Genomic DNA, 19,140 nt, shown 5'->3' with positions numbered 1-19,140 from the left:
AGGACGGCACAGGACCAGGCAGAGTTTCACTCTGTTCTGCATAGTGTTGCTATGAGTCGGAACTGACTCGATGGCACCTAACAACACCACCACCAAGATAAACTACTGTTTGGTTTTAAGGAGACTTCGGGGGATATGGCTGTGGTAGATCTTGAACTATCGTCACCCTGGAACGCTGATCTGGGTGAGATATTGACCCTCAAGGCCCTTAATTCCTGGGGGCTGTGCCTGAGGCCGCTAGAACCCCTGGACCATTCATTTCCTGCTGCAGCAGCCTCACCCAGATCTTTAGATTGCCTCCAGTTAGCGCCAGATTGCCCAACAAATATTATGACATGGAAAAACTTTGGGAAGTGTTACTGGAAGTACACTTTCCATGTAACTTTGTCTTGTGTCAGCTAAGAACTGTAAATCTCCTCTATGGAAGTGAGGATGGTGAGGCTTCATCTCACATACTTTGGACATGCTATTGGGAGGGACCAGTCCCTGGAAAAGGACATCATTCTTGATAAAGTAGAGAGTCAGCCAAAAAGAAGAAGAGCCTCAATGAGATGGATTGACACAGTGGCTGCAACAATGAGCTCAAGCATAACAACGATTGTAAGGATGGCGCAGGACTGGGCAGTGTTTCGTTCTGTTGTGCATAGGGTCGCTATGAGTCAGAACCAACGCGATGGCACCTAACAACAACAAGTTCACAGTATTCAGCACAAAGTAGGCAATCAAAATATTTGAAATTTTAAATGACTTAATGAATGAACTAAATCTATTTTTCAAGTCCTTTGGTACTAAGAACTGAGAAGGAGGTGTTGTACATAGCTCAACCAAGTGTTCTTGGAGCATCTGATATTCATCAAAAGCCTTAAGGAGCAAAACTAGGTAAGAATCATTAATAGTCAATCCTGTTCCCCCCACTCCTTTCATTTGTCATTTTATATTAGAGTTTCAAAGATTGTAGTTCATGGGTTTGGCCCCTTGTTGCACTCTAATCTCATTGTTGAGAATTGGGAGCTACCAAGCCTTGTTAAAAGAAACCTACAAATGCTTCTTTTGGGTAGGCCACTCCCGTGGGAAAGAATTGGGCCATGGGCATGTTCCTTTTACTATATGTTGAATATTCTTTGCCTCAGTTTTACAGGGTGAGAGTGTTTTATTTATTTATTCAAATTCTGAGGCCACATCCTAGATATACAGCTTCTATAATGCTTTTGGCTATAAATCAGGGATAGTATTTACACCACCATTACCTCCCTTCACAGTGCAATGCTTCAAACATCTTTGTACATTTTGACATTTATTTATCTCTTGGGGGTATATTTCTAAAATGGGATTACTGAATCAGAAAGAACTTGAACAGCCTTTTTCAGATATTGTGAGATTACTTTTTGGAAAAATTGCTATTTTTCAATGCCACTGGCAATATACTTATTTCTAAAAGATCTACTATCATTGCATTTTATTCTTTATGTTTATTTTTGTTAATTTCACCGGACCGTGCCTAGGAAAATTTTGAAATATAAATATAGCTGCCTTTCTTTTTGCTCCTTTTTTGTAAGTAGATTTCTTGGCTTGGTCTGCACAGTGTCTGGACTTGATCAAGATAATAACTGAGGAAAAGAACTGGGAGGAGCTGAGAGCAGAGTAATTGATTTCCATGAGAAAAGGCACAGAGTTAACTGCAGAAGAAAACATTCTGAACAAAAGAGAAAAGAAGATTCAAGACAGGAAAAGAGGTGATGAAAGTGAAGAGCCAGGAGAATTAGTGTTTTGGAAGGGATTTTAAAATACGTTTTGGAAGTAATAGCTACTGTGCTGCGTGAAATTTTGACGGAGAAAATATAGAGAAAAGATATCGAGGAAATTTGGCTTTGGGTTGTACGATGAAATTTCTTCTTTTCTCAGATGTAGTTGGTGTCATGGATTGAATTATGTCCCCCCCAAACTGTGTGTATTAACTTCGTTAGGCCATGATTCCCAGTATTCTGTGGTTGTCCTCCATTTTGTGATTGTAATTTTATGTTAAAAAGGATTAGGGTGGGATTGTAAGACCCTTACCAGGTCTCATCCCAAACGGAATGTAAAGGGAGTTCCCCTGGGATGTGACCTGCACCACCTTTTATCTCAAGAGATAAAAGGAAAGGGAAGCAAGCAGAGGGTTGGGGACCTCATACCACCAAGAAAGAAGCACCAGGAGCAAAGAGTGTCCTTTGGACCTGGGGTCCCTGTGCCTGAGAAGCTCCTTGACCAGGGGAAGATTGATGACAGGGAATCTTCCTCTAGAGCTATCAGAGAGTAAAAGCCTTCCCCTGGAGCTGACACCCTGGATTTGAATTTGAAACCTAGACTGTGACAGAATAAATTTCTCTTTGTTAAAGCCATCCACTTGTGTTATTTCTGTTATAGCAGCACTAGATGACTAAGACAGTTGGTAAAGAGGTAACCTTCACCATGACTACCAAACTCTTTGGCCTATGGTATAAATGAGCAGGAATTTATCCCAATCAAGTTATAATGGCTTCTGAAAATACACCTGCAAAATTAAAGAGATATTGTAGAGGATATTGTGATATTTTAGTAATGCCCGTTGATGAACTGATGCAGTTTGATCTGGTTATATTAGAAGGAAAACCAGATTTATAACGTTAAATGAATTCATTGATATGAAGGCTAAGTGGAAATCCTGGTGGTGTAGTGGTTAAGTGCTACAACTGCTAACCAAAGGGTCAGCAGTTTGAATCCTCCAGATACTCCTTGGAAACTCTATGGGGCGGTTCTACTTTGTCCTATAGGGTTGCTATGAGTCGGAATTGACTCAACAGCACTGGGTTTTGGGTTTTTGGGGAAGGCTAAGTAGCTCCCTTTACAGATCAGACCTTGTATTTTTAATCCAACTTCTATGGATATCCAATTTCTTAATAAATTTCAATCTTTCCTAGAAGGAGAAAGATCCTGGTTAGACGTTTGCTCTACTCCACCCTCAAAGACAGGGCCCTCTAGGGACTGAATGGCTCTTGTGAGGAAAGTCATTAAACAAATTTTGGAACCAGAATTAGAGGCCATGTGCTACCATAAACAAGAAAAACTCATGGGGAGTTCTAGTAGAGATGGTCGAGAAAGACTCTCATGGTAAAAGCAGGCCCCTGAAGTTTGCAGGTTGGACAACCTGGAAGGTAAGGAAGTATTGGAGGTTAAGTGAGATGCTGCGGTGTCCACCTGATGCCTTCAATCTTCTCCATGGTTGTGGCAGACTTACAAATCTAGGACTTCCCAGGATTTGGGAAGGTAAGGATACTATATTGGTTTCCTAGGGCCATAGTAATAAATTACCACAAACTGTAAAGCTTAAAGTAACAAAAATGTATTGTCTTATAGTTCAGGAGGCCAGAAGTCCAAAATCAAGGTTTAGGCAGAATTGGTTCCTTCTGCAATCTCTGAGGGAGAATCTGTTCCATACCTCTCTCCTAGCTTCTGGTGGTTGCCAGCGACCTTGGCTTTTCTTGGTTTGTAGCTGCATCACTCCAGTTTCTGCCTCCATTGTCGCATGGCCTTCTTCCCTGTATGGAACTAGATGTGTCTTCTCCTCTTCTTACAAGGACAACCGTCATTGGCTTTAGGGTCCGCCCTAACTCAGCATGACCTAATATTCCCAATTACATCTGCAAAGACCTTATTTCCACAGAAGGTCACATTCTGAGATTCCAGGTGGACATGAATTTTTTTTTAATTGTTGCAAAAAAATAATATGTATATTCTCATAGATAACACAACATTTGCCAATTCAACATTTGTCATTTGCACAAGTCAATGAAATCAATTACATCAATCATTATGCAACCATCACCAATATCGATTGTCATATTTTCCATCCCCATAAACAAAAACTCAGTGCTAGCTTAACCAAAATTTTCCTTCTTTCCCCTACCTTTCAGAAACACTGTTTGACCCACTAAGGCACAGTGCTTAATGCACTTGGCTGCTATAAGAAAGGTCAGATCAAAGGTCGGCGGTTCAAACCCACCAGCCGCTCCACAGCAGAAAGATGTGGCAGTCTGCTTCTGTAAAGATGACAGCCTTGGAAACCCTATGGGGCAGTTCTACTCTGTCAAATAGGGTCGCGGTGAGTCAGAACCCACTGGATAGCACTGAGTATTCCACCCACCACAGAAACTTTAGCAATGATCTTGGTTATAGAGAAGAGTGACATCTGGTGGCATCCATGAAGAAAAATGCTCTGTGAACATGCCATTTTCTTCACATTTTCACATCTTCGTCACATTATCAAGAGGCACAAAAGTTTCAAGAGGCACAAATGTTCCTACTGATGTGTTTTTCCTCAGGAATGTTACACATATCCAAATTTAAAGTTTACTAAAAAAAAAAAAAAAATCGAAAAGCTATGTCTAGGCCGATCCAGGCAGTCACCCTAAAGGGTGACAGAGGAGCCATGTGAACCCAGTAAGAGCGAGATCATCTCAAGAATGAGAATGGGCTTTGAAGTTGAAGGGACCCTGCGTGATCCAATTAGATTTTGTGAACACCTTTGCAAATATTACGGCAATTTCAGTGGCAGGGAAAAAAACTAAAGTATTGACTATTCAGCGTTCCCCTAGCCTGGCTTTTGTGGAGAGTTCCTTGTTCAGACTGCACGATTCAGTTTATCAGGATAATCTAAGGAGGGTGTTCCTGTGAGTTCTGTTGTGTCTCTGAGCGTGGCTTGTGGGAACCAAAAGATTTTGAAGACATTTATGGTTTAAATGTTTTCAGTGTGTTGAGTAACAACAAAATCAAAAACAGAAAAACAAAAAATAATGCTTACACATGTAAGTTGATGTTAATGAAATTTAACAAGTAGTTTTAAAGGTGAAGTTGATAGCTTAGTTAATTAAATTTCTTGAACATTTTAACTGCAGGTATAAATTTAATGCACCATATTTGATTTTCTTTCCCCGTAAACTGCTTGACTAACAAATATTCTCACGTACTTAAGTAAGCACAAATCAAATAAATTACACTTAAAAAAAATTTTTTTTTTAATAAACATGATGACTATTAAGCTCTTCTCAATGATGTTTACAAACTTAGTAAAATATTCTCTTATAACTTTCAACCTAAAACCACACTTCTAAATAATTTACTTATTGCACATGTTTGAAATTAGAACCTCATGGTTAATTTATCAGATAATCCAATATGCTAAATTATTTTAAATAGTTGAGATATTGAAAACATTAAATATCCAAAGATTCCTTCTTAACATAGAGAAAATATTAATGAAATGTGTTTGCTTTTACTTCATCATCTCAATTCTCATTTATGCCTTCAGCAGGCTAAGTCAGTTACCCATTAAGGAAATAATTTTAGCAGTTTGAAGCAATCTGGAGTTACTAAATGTTAGGAATTTGCTTAAGTGCTAATTTCAGAAACCTGAAATGCTGATGACTTAAAGATGTTAGAAATTTGTTTTTCTTGCACCTAATGCCTACAGGAGCCCAAATTGAGTCTTTGGAAAGAGTTTCACAAAACCCAATTGGCCCGCTCAGGGTCTCTTCCAGTTCAAAGTCCACTCTTCACCCAAGATATTAACTTCCTCCTACTTAGTTTGGCATCTCTGTCCTTTTCAATGTTCTGGGCTCCTTCTAGGTTTCTATTCTACATTTCTTACCACATGGCTTCTATCCTAAAGGTTGCCTCAAGGTCACAGACACAACATTCCATTCCAGAAAGGAGAAAGGAAGAAAGAGGAAGAGTAAAAAGGCCTCTAAGTTGAGTCAACTTCATCTCCTCTCAACCAGCAACTTCTGCCTACATACCATTGTTTAGAATGCAGTCATATGGCCACCCTTATCTGCAAAGGGAGACATGGGAAACATTGGTGTTCATCTGGTTACATTGCTGCCTCCAATAAGAAAGGGAGAATAAGTGTTTGGGGGACAACCTCCAATCTCTGCCCCACTCTGCCAAGCACCGTGACTTTACAGGGTTGGTGCTGGTAGACTGAAGTTGTACACAGACCAGAGATTTGGGCTGAGCTTCAAAGTTATTTGCCTCAAAATTGTGAAAAATAAGTAGAACCCTCTTTTATTGTTTCCATGCCGATATCAGGCGCTGTCAAGTGGACTCTGACTCATGGTGACCCCATGTGTGTCAAGGGTAGAACTGTGCTCCATAGGTTTTTTTTTTTTTTTCATAGGTTTTTAAATAGTTGCTTTTTTGGAAGCATGTGTTTCTTCCAAGGTACATCTGGGTGGATTGGAACCTTGAAACTTTCCATTAGCAACTGAACACATTAACAATTTGCACCACTTGGGGACTCCATCTCATAAAGACTGTATAGGACAGAGTAGAACTGCCCCATAGAGTTTCTAGGGAGTGCCAGGTGGATCCGAATTGCCAACCTTTTGGTTAGCAGCCGTATCTCTTAACCACTACGCCACCAGGGTTTAAAAGTACAGAGGCTGTGAGCACGTGGAGACCACACTGAATTTCAAGTCCAACACCTTAACCTCAGCCATCACAGCGACATGCGGCTGAGCCGCTATGAGTCGGAATTGACTCCACCACGATGGGTTTGGTTTTTTGGTTTTAGGGACTCCATGCCAACAGGAACTTCAGATCTATGCCCTGGAAGTGAAATGGTCATGCAGCTCACTGTCCCTGGATTCAAATGATGTCTTACATCTGATTAGAGGCTATGATTACCCTGCCCCGCCCCAACCAGTCTTCGGCTTGCCTCTTTGCCACTTGATTGGATCCAACTAATTCCATTATAAAGTCTCTTCATCGTCGTAGCTGGCCAGAGTACAACTCTCACAGATATTTATACAACGTATGATTGTATTAGGGATACCTTCCATGTCAGCTTCTGAATCTGCAGCGACAGCTTCTAGGATCATTGTAGTGAAGAGAGGAGAATTGAAGACATGCAGGGGCAAGATATGGAGGAAACCTCTGGAAGATAGGAGGAGAAGGAAGAAAAGTGGAGAGGTTGGGATAGAAGGTGTAGGGTGAGGTCAGGGAATTGGAGGATTGGGGAAAAAAGAAAATCGATCTGGGGTGAGCAGGTACTATGACGAGTGAACTTTGGCAAGAGAAATACCTAAAAAAAGAATTTTAGAAAATTTTGCTGTGTGCTGTGTGTTGTGATATCCATCATATTTACCACTCTCTACTCTTGCCCCTCCTCAAGAGGTAGTCTTTAAAATCCTGTGTTACTTTTCAGTACTTGTGGGGATTGGATTTCTGTACTTTTTGAAAATGCCACCTTACCAAAATGGATCTTAAAGGGAAAGCAGAGACCCAGTTTATTGAGGTTCAGTAGTGTTATGACTTGTGACAAATGTTTTATTTTTTCTTTAATTATTAGCAAGTTACAATGTTTTTCTTTGATTTTCAGATTAGTTTTGAATCACACAAGTACACATAAGTTCACTCTTGCAAAAATGTGAACACTACAGGTAAAATTGGAGTGCCCCTTGAACATATCTGTGAACACGAATCCCTTCTCTAGATGTAGTTGTTGTTGTGATTTTAGGATTGATTCTTCCAGGCTAGATACGTATGTATCTGCAAGATTGTTTCATGTATGTGTGATTTTTTCCAACATAAATGATGTGAAATTTTTCCATATAGTTTTACAATTTTCTTCCCTGTGTAAAAGCCTGTCCTGGTGATCTTTCCAGGCCACCTAATTAAGAAAAAACAAAAACAAAAAAAAACCAAACCCATAGCGTGGAGTTGCTTCCGACTCTTAGCAACCCTATAGGACAGAGTAGAACTGCCCCACAGGGTTTCCAAGAAGTGGCTGGTGGATTTGAACTGCTGGTCTTTTGGTTAGCAGCCATAGATCTTAAGCACTGAGCCACCAGGACTCCAAAAACAAAACAAAACAAACAAAAAACCATTGCTGTTGAGTCGATGCTGACTCATAGTGACCCTATAGACAACTACCTTATTCTTTTAATCTCCTAAATAGTATTCTAAATTATGGCTATATCATGGTTTATGCAGCTAGTGATGTGCTGGACTCCGTTCATACCGGCTTGTGAGCTCATCTCTGGAAGCTCATCCCTTACCATGACTCCAGATGCAAGACACAATATTCAACAGATATTTAGTAATAGTTTGACATTTAGTAATTGTTTGACATAGTAATTGTATATACATGTGTGTGTACACGCATACGTGCGCATGTTGAGAAAAGATAAATTCTTATATGTAATTAGAAAAAAGGAGGAAGCTTTTTCTTATAGCCTGGGGTAAACAATTCCTGATAAGGATAATATTAATCTCAAGGACTCACAAATGAGAAAGTGTGAGATGTTACATGCTACGAGAGTCCAATTGGCCACTGCAGTCTATATGATAGTCCACGGGAGGGAATAATGACAAGACAAGGTGGCCACGCAGAATGGGAGCAGCTGACAGACAGATGTTGAACTCTGCCATTACTCACCTTTACACCTGCATCCTCACAGGGCCAAGATTCAAAGACTTTGCAATTTTCCTCCCACTGAGCCAGTATATCTTTCATTCCACATTGACATCCTGGGTGAAGGTTGGTTGCATGCCTTCTGCCAGAGGCTTACATATTTCCCCTCAAGTATTCCTTTGGCAGGTCCCCAGCCTAGATCTTGGCACACACTGGCAACATTCTTCAAGTCCCAGCTATCATCACACATGGTCCTCCATAGACCCATCCAGTTCACTTTCACCAGCCTTTTGAGTGGTGGGGGCTTTTCACCAATCACATCCTAGATGAAGACTTTTCAAAGACATAGGATATTAGCTGGGGTTGTGGGAAGAGCCTAGAAGGCATTCAGGGATGTACTCAGTCAACTCGAGACTGCTTCTACCATTCGCAGAGGGGAAGGCAGATGTTACATAGGAAGGAGAGAAAAGGCTGGGGCGGTGGGTAGAGGAGGGCTGCAGGACTACTCCCCTGACTACTTCTATCTCTAATGCCAACTTCCAGCGGTGTCACCAACCAATTGAATAAAACTGCTGGCTTTGAAGATAGAGGGAGTTGGGTTGGTTAGGTGGAGAGGGAACTCAGAATTGTGTCTCAGAATAGATTAGGGTTGAACGAGCATGAAGAGAGTCTTCAGGTGTTTAGAAGAATGAATATATTTGTTTTTGAGTTTCCTGAGGGGATTCTTAGAACTCATGTAAGGGAAGTACAAGAAAACTTTTTTTTTTTCCTGTACTCATCATGAGAAAAAACTGAAGACGGAATAGGTTGTCCCAGAGACCCTGTTATCCACAACTGTAGGTATTCAGTCACATGGCCTGTTAACAGATACCTCACTGCTTATGGCTGGAAGCCTCAGCCTAGTCATGCTTGCTGAATCCTAGTGTGCACCTGTCTTGTGAAGGATTGGCTTTGAAACAGGTGAGAGTCACTGGTGTGTCCTTCCAGGGCTGGAGAAGGCAAGGACTGGCGTTCTGAGGTGATGGTCAAAATGAATAAGGCTCTCTTGGCTGCCTTTCTAGAAATAAAATGTCTGTATAACAGGATTCTGTTGGGTTTGGCTGTTCTTTCCTTTGGGCAACTGTACGCACCTGCGTTATAGCATTGATTCCCTTCTGTTGCTCTTATTTGTTTACCTGCCTCCCTCCACCATAGTGACTTAAACGGAGAGGAAACGCAGAATCACGTCACATAAGGACTTAGGATTGGGGGAGCGTGAACACAGTCTCTAGGCATTTAGAAGAACAAATAGATTGTTCTCTGGGGTTCCTGAGGGGATAACTAGGACTCAAATATGGAAAAACTGAGGAGGTAATAGATTGTTCCAGAGACCATGCTATCTTCAACTGCTTGTGGCTGGCTGATTATTATTAATGATTTGTTTTTTCACTGAGTCTCAGGGCTGTTTATCACAAAAATACTGGTCACTGTCAGAAAAGAGTTCCTAAAAGCTTCTTAAAACCCCAGCAGTGACCCTGTCTGTCTGGGGATCTTTGTGGATCCTGTGCAACGGTCACAGCACCTGCGCACGGACTCTCTCAGAGCATGACGAAGCCATAATGACCTCCTGTTCTCCAGGTACCTGCTGTGAGAGGCCTGTGAGGAAGGAAAGGTGATGGAGTCAGAAGAGTGGAGTCCGCAGGGAGGAAGCCCCGTGAGCCGGGCTGGCCTGTCTGCATCCTGCCTGGCCCTTGTTGTCCTTAATGTCCTTGGTGTGCTCTGCACTGGAACTTCAACCTCTGCTTCTTTGGACTTTTCTGGAGATGTTCCCTTAAAAGAGACATTACAGTGCAGAGGCTAAGAGCATGGGATTTGGAGATGGGCAGACCCTGTTCAAATCCCACCTCAGACACTTACTGTGTGAACTTGAGTAAGATAATTTTGCCCTTTGGGGCAGTTTTGCTGGATAGGATTTAAACTGTTTTGCTAGAATTATCAGTTATTATTTCTACCTCTTAGTAAATAAATTTTTAATTCATTTAGTCTTATGTAATTCACTTTCATGGTCTTCTTTTAAAGGCAAGATCAAAAGTAACAGCAAAACAAGCAGTTTATATGAGGACACCTCAGATAAGCACCAAGCAGGGGAGATCAGCTTACTCCTAAATCTAGGCTTGCCCAGGCCCTTCCGTGCCCCCGAGCAGTTTCCCTGGACATCCCTGATCTAAGCTTACGAATGACATTTCCATGTTAAAAAGCCCCTCGTCTGATAACTCCAGAACAAATGGTTAGGTACAGGACCCAGGAGAAGGCAGGAAAGAGGTGCTGTTTGGGGTGGCCCAGGATTGGGAAGCGTCCTGGGGGTTACTGAGCATCCCTGCAGTCTTCGCCTCTCCCTGGAAGACACTATACTAATGGCTCAATGCGTGCTCCCTAAGGAGGCCCGGGCACGGTTTACTCCTGTGCGCTTCCGGCTTACCCACTGGAGACATTGCCCTGTCAAAGATGATGTCAGACTCCAGCTCTTCCTCACCAGCGAAATTGTGGTTTTCCTTAATCTGTGCGACCAGAGAACAGTTTCTGTTCTGCCGGCCCAGATGCCTCTTCTGTAGGCTGTACTGATCCTCTTCCGTGTGTCTGCACCATTCTTGTCCCACGTGGTCTCCGCGGGATTGTCCCTTACCTTTTTTCAAGAAAAAAACAAAGAAACAAACAAACAAAAAACCCAAGGCTCGTCTCTGCCAGCAGAGGGCACTCTGCTCTCATGGATTCTTGGCTTATTATGGGAGGAAGAATCAAGCTCTTCCCAAGAAAACAAACCATCCTGTCAGCCACGGAGGATTTAAAGCTGTTTTAGAAATGTATGTGTGCGTCTCTCCTACTGTGCAATATTTTAAATAACTTTTCTTTTATTTTATTTATTTTTAGTAGGTTATATATTCACACGGCTCAGAATTCAAAATATATAAAAGGGCGTACGCTCCCACTCTCAGCTAGTTTCTGTCCCCTGAAAGCAGCCTGTATTAGCAATTGCTTGAATAATATATCTAAGAATTCTTCTGTACAAACAGACAGATAAATAGATGTTTGTTTCTCTTCCTTGTTTGTATAAATGGTAACACCACACACTTGACTGCGTTTTGCTGTTTTCTCTCAACAGTAGCTGTTAGGAATCACGATAAGTCAGTAGATAAAAAATTCCCTTACCTATTTTTATAGGTGAATAATATTCCATTGTACTGGTGCAAATAATTTAACTTCTTTATTGATGCACATTAATATTGTTTTTAAATATTACCTGTTTCAAACTATAATGCACTGAACAAATTCGTTTGTATGTAGACCAGAGTTCAAGCGCCATTAAGCAAGGATTTTTGTTCATGTCGATCATTGATGTATTCCCAGTGTCCACGGCTCTGGCTGTTACACGGTAGATAAATATTTGTGGAATTAATTATTTTAGATATATATGAGTCTATCTATAGCATTGCTATGAGTTGGAATCTACTCGATGGTAGTGGGTTTGGTTTGGGGTTTGGATTTGTAAATTCCCACAATTGCTAGGGTAAGTGTATATCCTAAAATGCTTATTAATATTGGATTATACCATCCATGGAGCCCTGGTGGTGTAGTGATTAAGAGCTTGGCTGTGAACCAAAAAGTGAGCAGTTTAAATTCACAAGCTGCTCGTTGGAAACCCTATGGGGCAGTTGTACTCTGTCCTATAGGGCCGCTAGGAGTCAGAACCGACTCGATGACAACGAGTTTGGTCTGGGTATCTTTCATGGAACTTGCTGCAATGCACAAGAGCACTCTTTACTCAACAAAAGATTGCCACAAAAACATACCCCTTATCAATTTAATCGTCATGCCCTTTATGGGAATAAAACTGCTCAAAGTTTCTTTGGGCAGAAATTTCCCCTAAGATTTCCCTTGCAGTCAGTTGCTTTGCTTAATAGCAAGAACATGTAAATCTTGTTACTATTCTCAGTGACCCAATGGAGAAAATGGCGCTCCACGTTTCACTCACAGCACCCAAACCACCCTGACTTTCAGGACGGACATCTGTGGGCATGGCAAAGACAGCGAATCTTGTGAGAGTGTGTCAGGCTCGCACTTTTCCACCCACAGTGGTTTGCAGGATCCCCGCAGCTTGTTCCAGCCTGGGAGGGGAGGAACTGTGCAGTCAGACTATTTTGTCTCTAGAGTCCCACTCTCCTCATTCTGGGACTTTTCCCTTACTCCGGCCTCCCTTCTCCTCCAAATCTTTCTCCTAGGAACTCTTCTCTGCCCCAGAGCCTCAGTAAAGAAGGGAAATTGACAATTATTTATACTAGGTACTCATAACCTAAAAATAACTTAAAGCATTAGCACTCCCAGGGACAGTTGTCCTCTTCTAGGGTTTAAACCTTTAAGCTCAAAGAACAGCTGGAGTAGTGGACACAGTTCTTAGCTTGGAGTCAGTGGGTTCCTCTTAGTTGCTCAGTTTTTCTATTGGTCAAAACTACATAATTTCAAAGATTCCTTCCAACTCTGACATATTTTGATTCTTTGAGTCTACAAATGAAACTCCAAGAATCTCAAATTTCACCCTTGTGGAAAAAATGATATTGTTATATCTGGGCACTCCTGACTCTCTTGGCATCACCTGAGTTGATTCTCTGGAATCTTTCTCTTTGTTGGTTCCCAATTCAAGTCCTTGTTGTCTTTCTCCAGACCATTATAATATTCCCTAAGAATACTGTGCCCCCTGGTCCACCCCTCACAGCTCATCAGACTTGTCTTCCGGCTTTATTCACATCACTTCCCTCTTTAAACTTTTTCGTCATTCCCAATGGATGACGAAAACTGACCAAACGCTTTACCTGAGGGCTTAATGGTGCTTGTAACTTAAGGCTTCTTTGTCTCTCTCATTCCTTCCCACGAAATCCTTTTACACACGTACACTCTAGTCACACATTTCACCTCCTCATTCTCTAAACACACCTAGGCTTCCACGCTTCTGTGATATTGACACGCTCTTCCCTTAATGTGGGGCACCCTACCCTTATGTTCCCCTATTCTTCTCTACTTATCTATCCTTCAAGGATAACCCCCAATCAGACTTAAATGTATCTTTCTCTGTTCTTATCCAACACTTTTTAATCTGTATTCTACCATTTATTTTATTAGAATCTACTATTTATATAAATCAGCCTCACTCACCAGATTGTAACCTCCTTGAGGGCAGAATTTGCATCACATTCATCACTGTTTCTTTTTATCACCGACTAAAGCACAAAATATGGTTAAATTCATCTTTGCTGATATGCACTGAATTTGTCCCGTGAAATTTTCTTTCTCGGAGAGCCAGATGAAATGTTTTCATCGATGCTGGAATTTCCATTTTAATATTTAGCTATAACATGTTAATAAGTAAATAAAAAGAACACAAACAAGTCATAGAAAAATGATAAAGATCACAGATTTATACAAATAAGTGTTAAAATTCTAACCGCTGTGCTATAAATAGGACGGTTTGGAAACAGAAATTTCTTTTTATTATGTTAATGAGGTCATACAGAGTAGGGTGGGTTCCAAAACTGATACCATATGAAAAGGCATATTTAGAAGTAAAAGAGATGTTACCTAAGATATTTTAGTGAAGATATGAGAGAATTTGCATTACTCCTTAACAACAAAAAGGAAACCAAATAAATCTCCATGAAAGATTTTATTCCTTCCAGTATGTCTCTTCGCAGTCTCACAGAAATTGGCTCTTAATTCCCCCATCTCTTATACCAGGTGTCTGTGTCTCTGTCTCTCTGTCTGTGTCTCTGTATCTCTGTCATCTATCTATATAGAGTTTTCTCCCCCACCTCCATTTTCATGTGAAAGTTTTATTACCAAGCTTGTGTCCCTGTTCACAACTTACGGATGTTTTCAAGTGTCAAAGGCCATTATATTAAGCATGGATACTTTGTACCAAAACCAAACCTGTTGCCATCAAGCTAGTTCCAACTCATAGTGACCCTAGAGGACAAAGTAGAACTGCCCCATAGGGTTTCCAAGGAGCAGCTGGTGGGTTTGAACTGCTGAACTTTTGGTTAGCAGTCAAGCGCTTAACCACTACACCACCAGGGCTCCAGCTACAAGAACAGGGATTATAAATTTCCCCTAAAAGTGTTACATCTAATTGAGGCATTCATAGTATACTGCCTTTTAACATGGTTACTTGTGTCTTGGAAAAAAAAAAAAAACACAAAAATACTGCCTTTAACCCATCTTTGACTACTTGCCTCCTCCTTCAGTGAGCCTAACACAGGGCTTGGTACACAGGAAATACTTGTGGTTAAAGTAATAAGATTTGGTTAAAAAATATATTCTTAGTTTTGAGAGAGCTGAGGGTGAGGTTTAACAGAGACTATCTTCCCTTCCTTTTTCTTCTCCTTCTGTATGGTTTCAGCTCTTCCCTCATGACACTACCATCTCCTTACTGCATTTCCAACCTCTTCTCAGGAGAAGCGGCAGATTCCAGACGGTAAAAGAGGAGCGGGGATACTGAAAAAAGAAAAACGACAGCCCCACCCAGACCACATGGAGCAAGAATGGTGCAGACACACCGAAGAGGACCCATAGACTCTGAAAAAGAGGTATCTGGGTGGGCAGAACAGAAACTGTTCTCTTGGTCACACAGATAAAGGAAAGTCACCATTTCATTAGTGAGGTAGGGCTGGAGTCTGCCATCACATTTGACAGAGAAATACTCCCAGGAGCTCAGTAGGCAGTTCACAAGAGTAAGCCACGTATGTGACTTGTTAGGGAGCAATTATTGAGCCATTAGCATAATGTCTTCTATTCGAGTCCACCCAGAAGCACCTCAGAAGAAAGGCCTGGCCATCTATTTTCCCCCAAATCTGCCATCGATAACCCCATGGAGCACAGTTCTATTCAGATACACATGGGATCGCCATGAGTGAAATTCGACAGCAGCGGGTTTATAATGCCTTCTGTGGAGAGGCAGTGTCAGGCAGCAATGCCCACTAATTCCTGGGACACTCCCAGTCCTGGGCCAGCTCCTCAGTCGGCTCCTCTTTCCTGACTTCTTGTGGGCCTGTACTGAACCATTTGCTCTAGAGTTACCAGAAAAAAGAAGAGGGGCTTTTTAATACAGGAAATCCTGTCATTCATAAAGTCTAGGTTTAGGATTAGGGATGCCCAGGAAATCTGCCCCGGGGCACAGAAGAGATTGAGCAAGGCCAGATTTCAGAGTAAGCTGACCTCCCCTGCTCGGTGCTTCTCTGAGGTGTCTTTTTTGGTCATTTTTGATTTCCCATTTAAAAGAGGAACATGAGAGCAAGTTAAGCAAGATTAAATTAGTTAAAAATTGTTTTTAAAAGGCAGAAACGAAACTGACAATTGGAGCAAAGCATTTCAAGTTCCTGTTCAACAAAACTACCCCAAAGGGCCGAACTCTCTCACTTAAGGTCGCATAGCTAGCAAGCTCCCCAGCTGGTATTTGACCCAGGTGTGCCTGTCTCCAGAGTTCTTGTTTTCAGCCTCTGCGCTGTAATGGCTCTTTTTAAGGGATGGTTCCAGAAAAGTCCAGAGAAGCAGAGGTTGAAGTTCCAGCACAGAGCGTACCAGGGACATTAAAGACAACTAGGGCCAGGCAGGATGCAGACAGACCAGCCAGGCTCACAGGTCTTCCTCCCTGTGGAATCCACTCTTCTGGGCCCATCACCTGTCCTTCCTCGTGGATCTCTCACTGCAGGTACCTGGAGAACAGGAGGTCATCATGGCTTCATCGTGCTCTGAGAGAGTCCACACACAGGTGCTGGGACCATTGCACAGCGTCCACAAAGACCCCATACAGACAGGGTCACTGCTGGGGTTTTAAGAAGACTTTAGGAACTCTTTTCTGACAGTGATCAGTCTTTTTGCAATAAACAACCCTGAGCCTTAGTGACAAAAAGAAATCATTAATAATCATCAGCCAGCCTCAAGTAGTGGAATATCTATGAACAGGCCACATGACTGAATACTTACAGTTGTAGATAGCATGGTCCCTGGAGCAACTATTACCTCCTCAGTTATTTCCATCTATGAGTCCTAGTTATCCCCTCAAGAACCCCACAGAACAAATCTATTTGTTTTTCTAAATGCCTGGAGACTGTGCTCACGCTTCCTTAACCCTAAGTCCTCATGTGACTTAATTTTGAATTCTCTCTCCATCTGGGTCACTATAGCAGAGGGAGACAGGTAAACAAATGAGAGCAACAGAAGGGAGTCAAAGCTACAATGCAGGTGTATACAGCTGCCCAAAGGAAGAGAAGCCAAACCCAACAGAATCCTGTTATATATCTTGTTTCTAGAAAGGCAGCCCAAAAGAGTCTTAATCATTCTGACAACCATTTCGGAATATCAATCCCTCCCTTCTCCAGCCCTGGAAGGACACACCAATGACTCTTACCTGTGGGCTCAGTCCCACCCTGATCCAAAGTGAACCCTACGTAAGACAGGTGCACATTAAGATCCAGCAAGTGTGACTGGAGTGAGCTTTCCTGGCCTAAATCTCTTCCATTATTACTGTGGTGGGCCTCCCAAATAACTTGGTCTCTGGTTAATTCTTTAAGTCTGTGATGCAAGCCCCAGCCTAGCAAAGCACATTTCCTGCCAGCTATTCCCTCTGGGGCCTAGTACATTTTCCCCTTAACCCATACAAGACAATGTGGAAATAATGGACAAGGAGTATAGCCATGAGATAGCATATCTTAAGCATTTAAAGGCTCAGCGATATTCTCTGATTGCCAGTACATCCATTAATTCATTCATTGATTCAAAAGCAATTTATTGTATGCCAAGTACTTGGAAAATAATGGTGAACAACGCACAGGGAGCCCTACTTTCATGGAGCCTACTGCCTAATAATTGTCAAACTGAAGCCATAGAAATGCAAGCCAAGAGAAAGGTGCTCTGTAAGTCCCCCATCTGGACATGGGATAATAAAACAGAAAAAAGAAAAACAAAAAAGCAAAAAACATTTAATTGGAAGAAGAACATCATTATAGCTCTGGTGTGGGCCAAGGTGAGATCCTGTGGACTGGAACTTTGGGAACTGTCCATTTAGACTGGGAAGAGAGGAGCTTCACCTTGATGTCAAACCAACAGGGCATGGAGTTCACACTTCACTAGAGTATCCTGCAAAATGCCTCTATCCTCTTATGTATGTCATATATAGGTGTCTTCCAGACAACTGTACCATACAGCCCTGGGCTCCCTAGCCCCCTGCATCCCACCCCATCTGCCCCATCCCAGTAGGCCACCTACTGTTAACCTCTTCTCAATTTCCTAAACTCTTCAGCTTCTCCAACTCCCACCTTCACTCTCCTCCAGTCCTTGTCATTGCTCACAACTACTTCTCCTCTGAGACCACAAGTACCACCATCCAAATTTCTGAACAAGTTTCCCATCCGTTTCATTTTCTAACACTTTCTGCTCTCCCAACCCTTTCTCACCGAGGTCTCCCTTGTCTGACAATGTGTTTCTATTTTCATTTTTCATCAGCCCATTTCCAGATCTTCTCTAAGCCTGTTAAGCAACTTGAGCTACTCTCTCAACTTGAAATCCCTGCCTTTCTCAGCCTTCCAGCAGACTTTCCTATGAGTCCCCAACTCTGAATCCGGCAGGCTAATAATCTCATCCCCAAGCTACTTGACTGCAGTCTGAGAGGCTCTCAAAGGTGGACGTGCTGATGGGACTTACAAATGTGTGCCTTTTAATGTCAGTTGAGCTCAATGCTGACAAATTGTTTTACTTATCTTTATTCACAGCCTCTTTTCTCTCAGTGATTATTTTAGACCTTTACCATTTTTCAGAAGTTCTTTACCCAAGTCTGTCTCCCCACTCACACTACACAATCTTGCCCCACATTTTACTGGAAAACTCTGTGACTATCAGGTACAAACTTCTACTTTCCACATATCACTGCTGGCATTGATTTTTATTTGCACCCTTTACCACAATTTCCCTTCCAGAAGTCTTGGCATTATCTTAAACCACATCCAAAGAGCAAAGTCTTACAGATTCTACAATTATTCATCTCTCAGGTCCATTCTCTCTCCTCAAGGACCTTTGCCACCCTCTCCATTCAAGCCCTCTTCTGCTCTCTCCTGGACTTGTGCAGTGGTCCCTTAATGAATCTGACTCCAGCCTCCCTCTTTTCCAATTTGTCCTCCACTTGTCTCCAGAACACACAACACTCTAAGATGCATAAAGGCTTTCAATGACTTCTCGTAATGTTCTTCTGTCTGATGAAGCTCCCTTTCGTTTCTTCATGCCCTGACTTTGTTAATAAAATAGAGTATTGGGGGAGTGGGTGTGGGGGAAGCCCTTGTCTTCTTTCTCTCTTCTTTCACTCACTTCTCCATATGAGCTGGGAAGAAATATATCTGAATTGTGAAGGCAAATTTCTGGTGCATTTGTCTGTCCTCAGGCCACATGAAGTCAAGCCTTTTCTCCTCCAAGTGTAAACTCAGTAGGTAGGTCACATCTGGCTCCTGAAGGATGAAGCTCTGAAGCTCCTTCAGATGTGCCTATGACTGGTTGGGTAAATTCAGTTCAGAGGTAAATGCATAGAATCTTGGATCCCAGTTGCAATCTCATCCAGCTTCATCACCAGTAAAGCTGATAATAGAGCCCTTTCTGACTTCCGTGTCTGTTAATGCATTGCTTCAGAATCTGGAGAGCAGACG

The 19,140-nt window shown here is 42.0% G+C and overlaps 1 long non-coding RNA gene across 2 annotated transcripts; it reads right to left on the bottom strand.

Annotated features, from left to right (window-relative positions):
- Positions 1-4,356: 4,356 nt before the first annotated feature.
- LOC111751966 (uncharacterized) lies at positions 4,357-17,458 on the bottom strand. Of its 2 annotated transcripts, XR_010321622.1 has the most exons (5): positions 16,860-17,458; positions 13,613-13,805; positions 11,706-11,827; positions 10,887-11,090; positions 4,357-10,063 (listed from the first exon to the last, which is right to left on the bottom strand). It is a non-coding gene; the product is annotated as an uncharacterized LOC111751966 (long non-coding RNA). The 2 variants fall into 2 exon arrangements; XR_010321621.1 differs by having other exon boundaries at positions 4,357-11,090.
- Between the last annotated feature and the right edge of the window lie 1,682 nt (positions 17,459-19,140).

Source organism: Loxodonta africana, chromosome 3, assembly GCF_030014295.1.
Source record: "Loxodonta africana isolate mLoxAfr1 chromosome 3, mLoxAfr1.hap2, whole genome shotgun sequence".
Taxonomy (NCBI): domain Eukaryota; kingdom Metazoa; phylum Chordata; class Mammalia; order Proboscidea; family Elephantidae; genus Loxodonta; species Loxodonta africana.
Note: the sequence above shows the minus strand (reverse complement) of the source record. Positions and strands in the feature narration are given on the sequence as shown.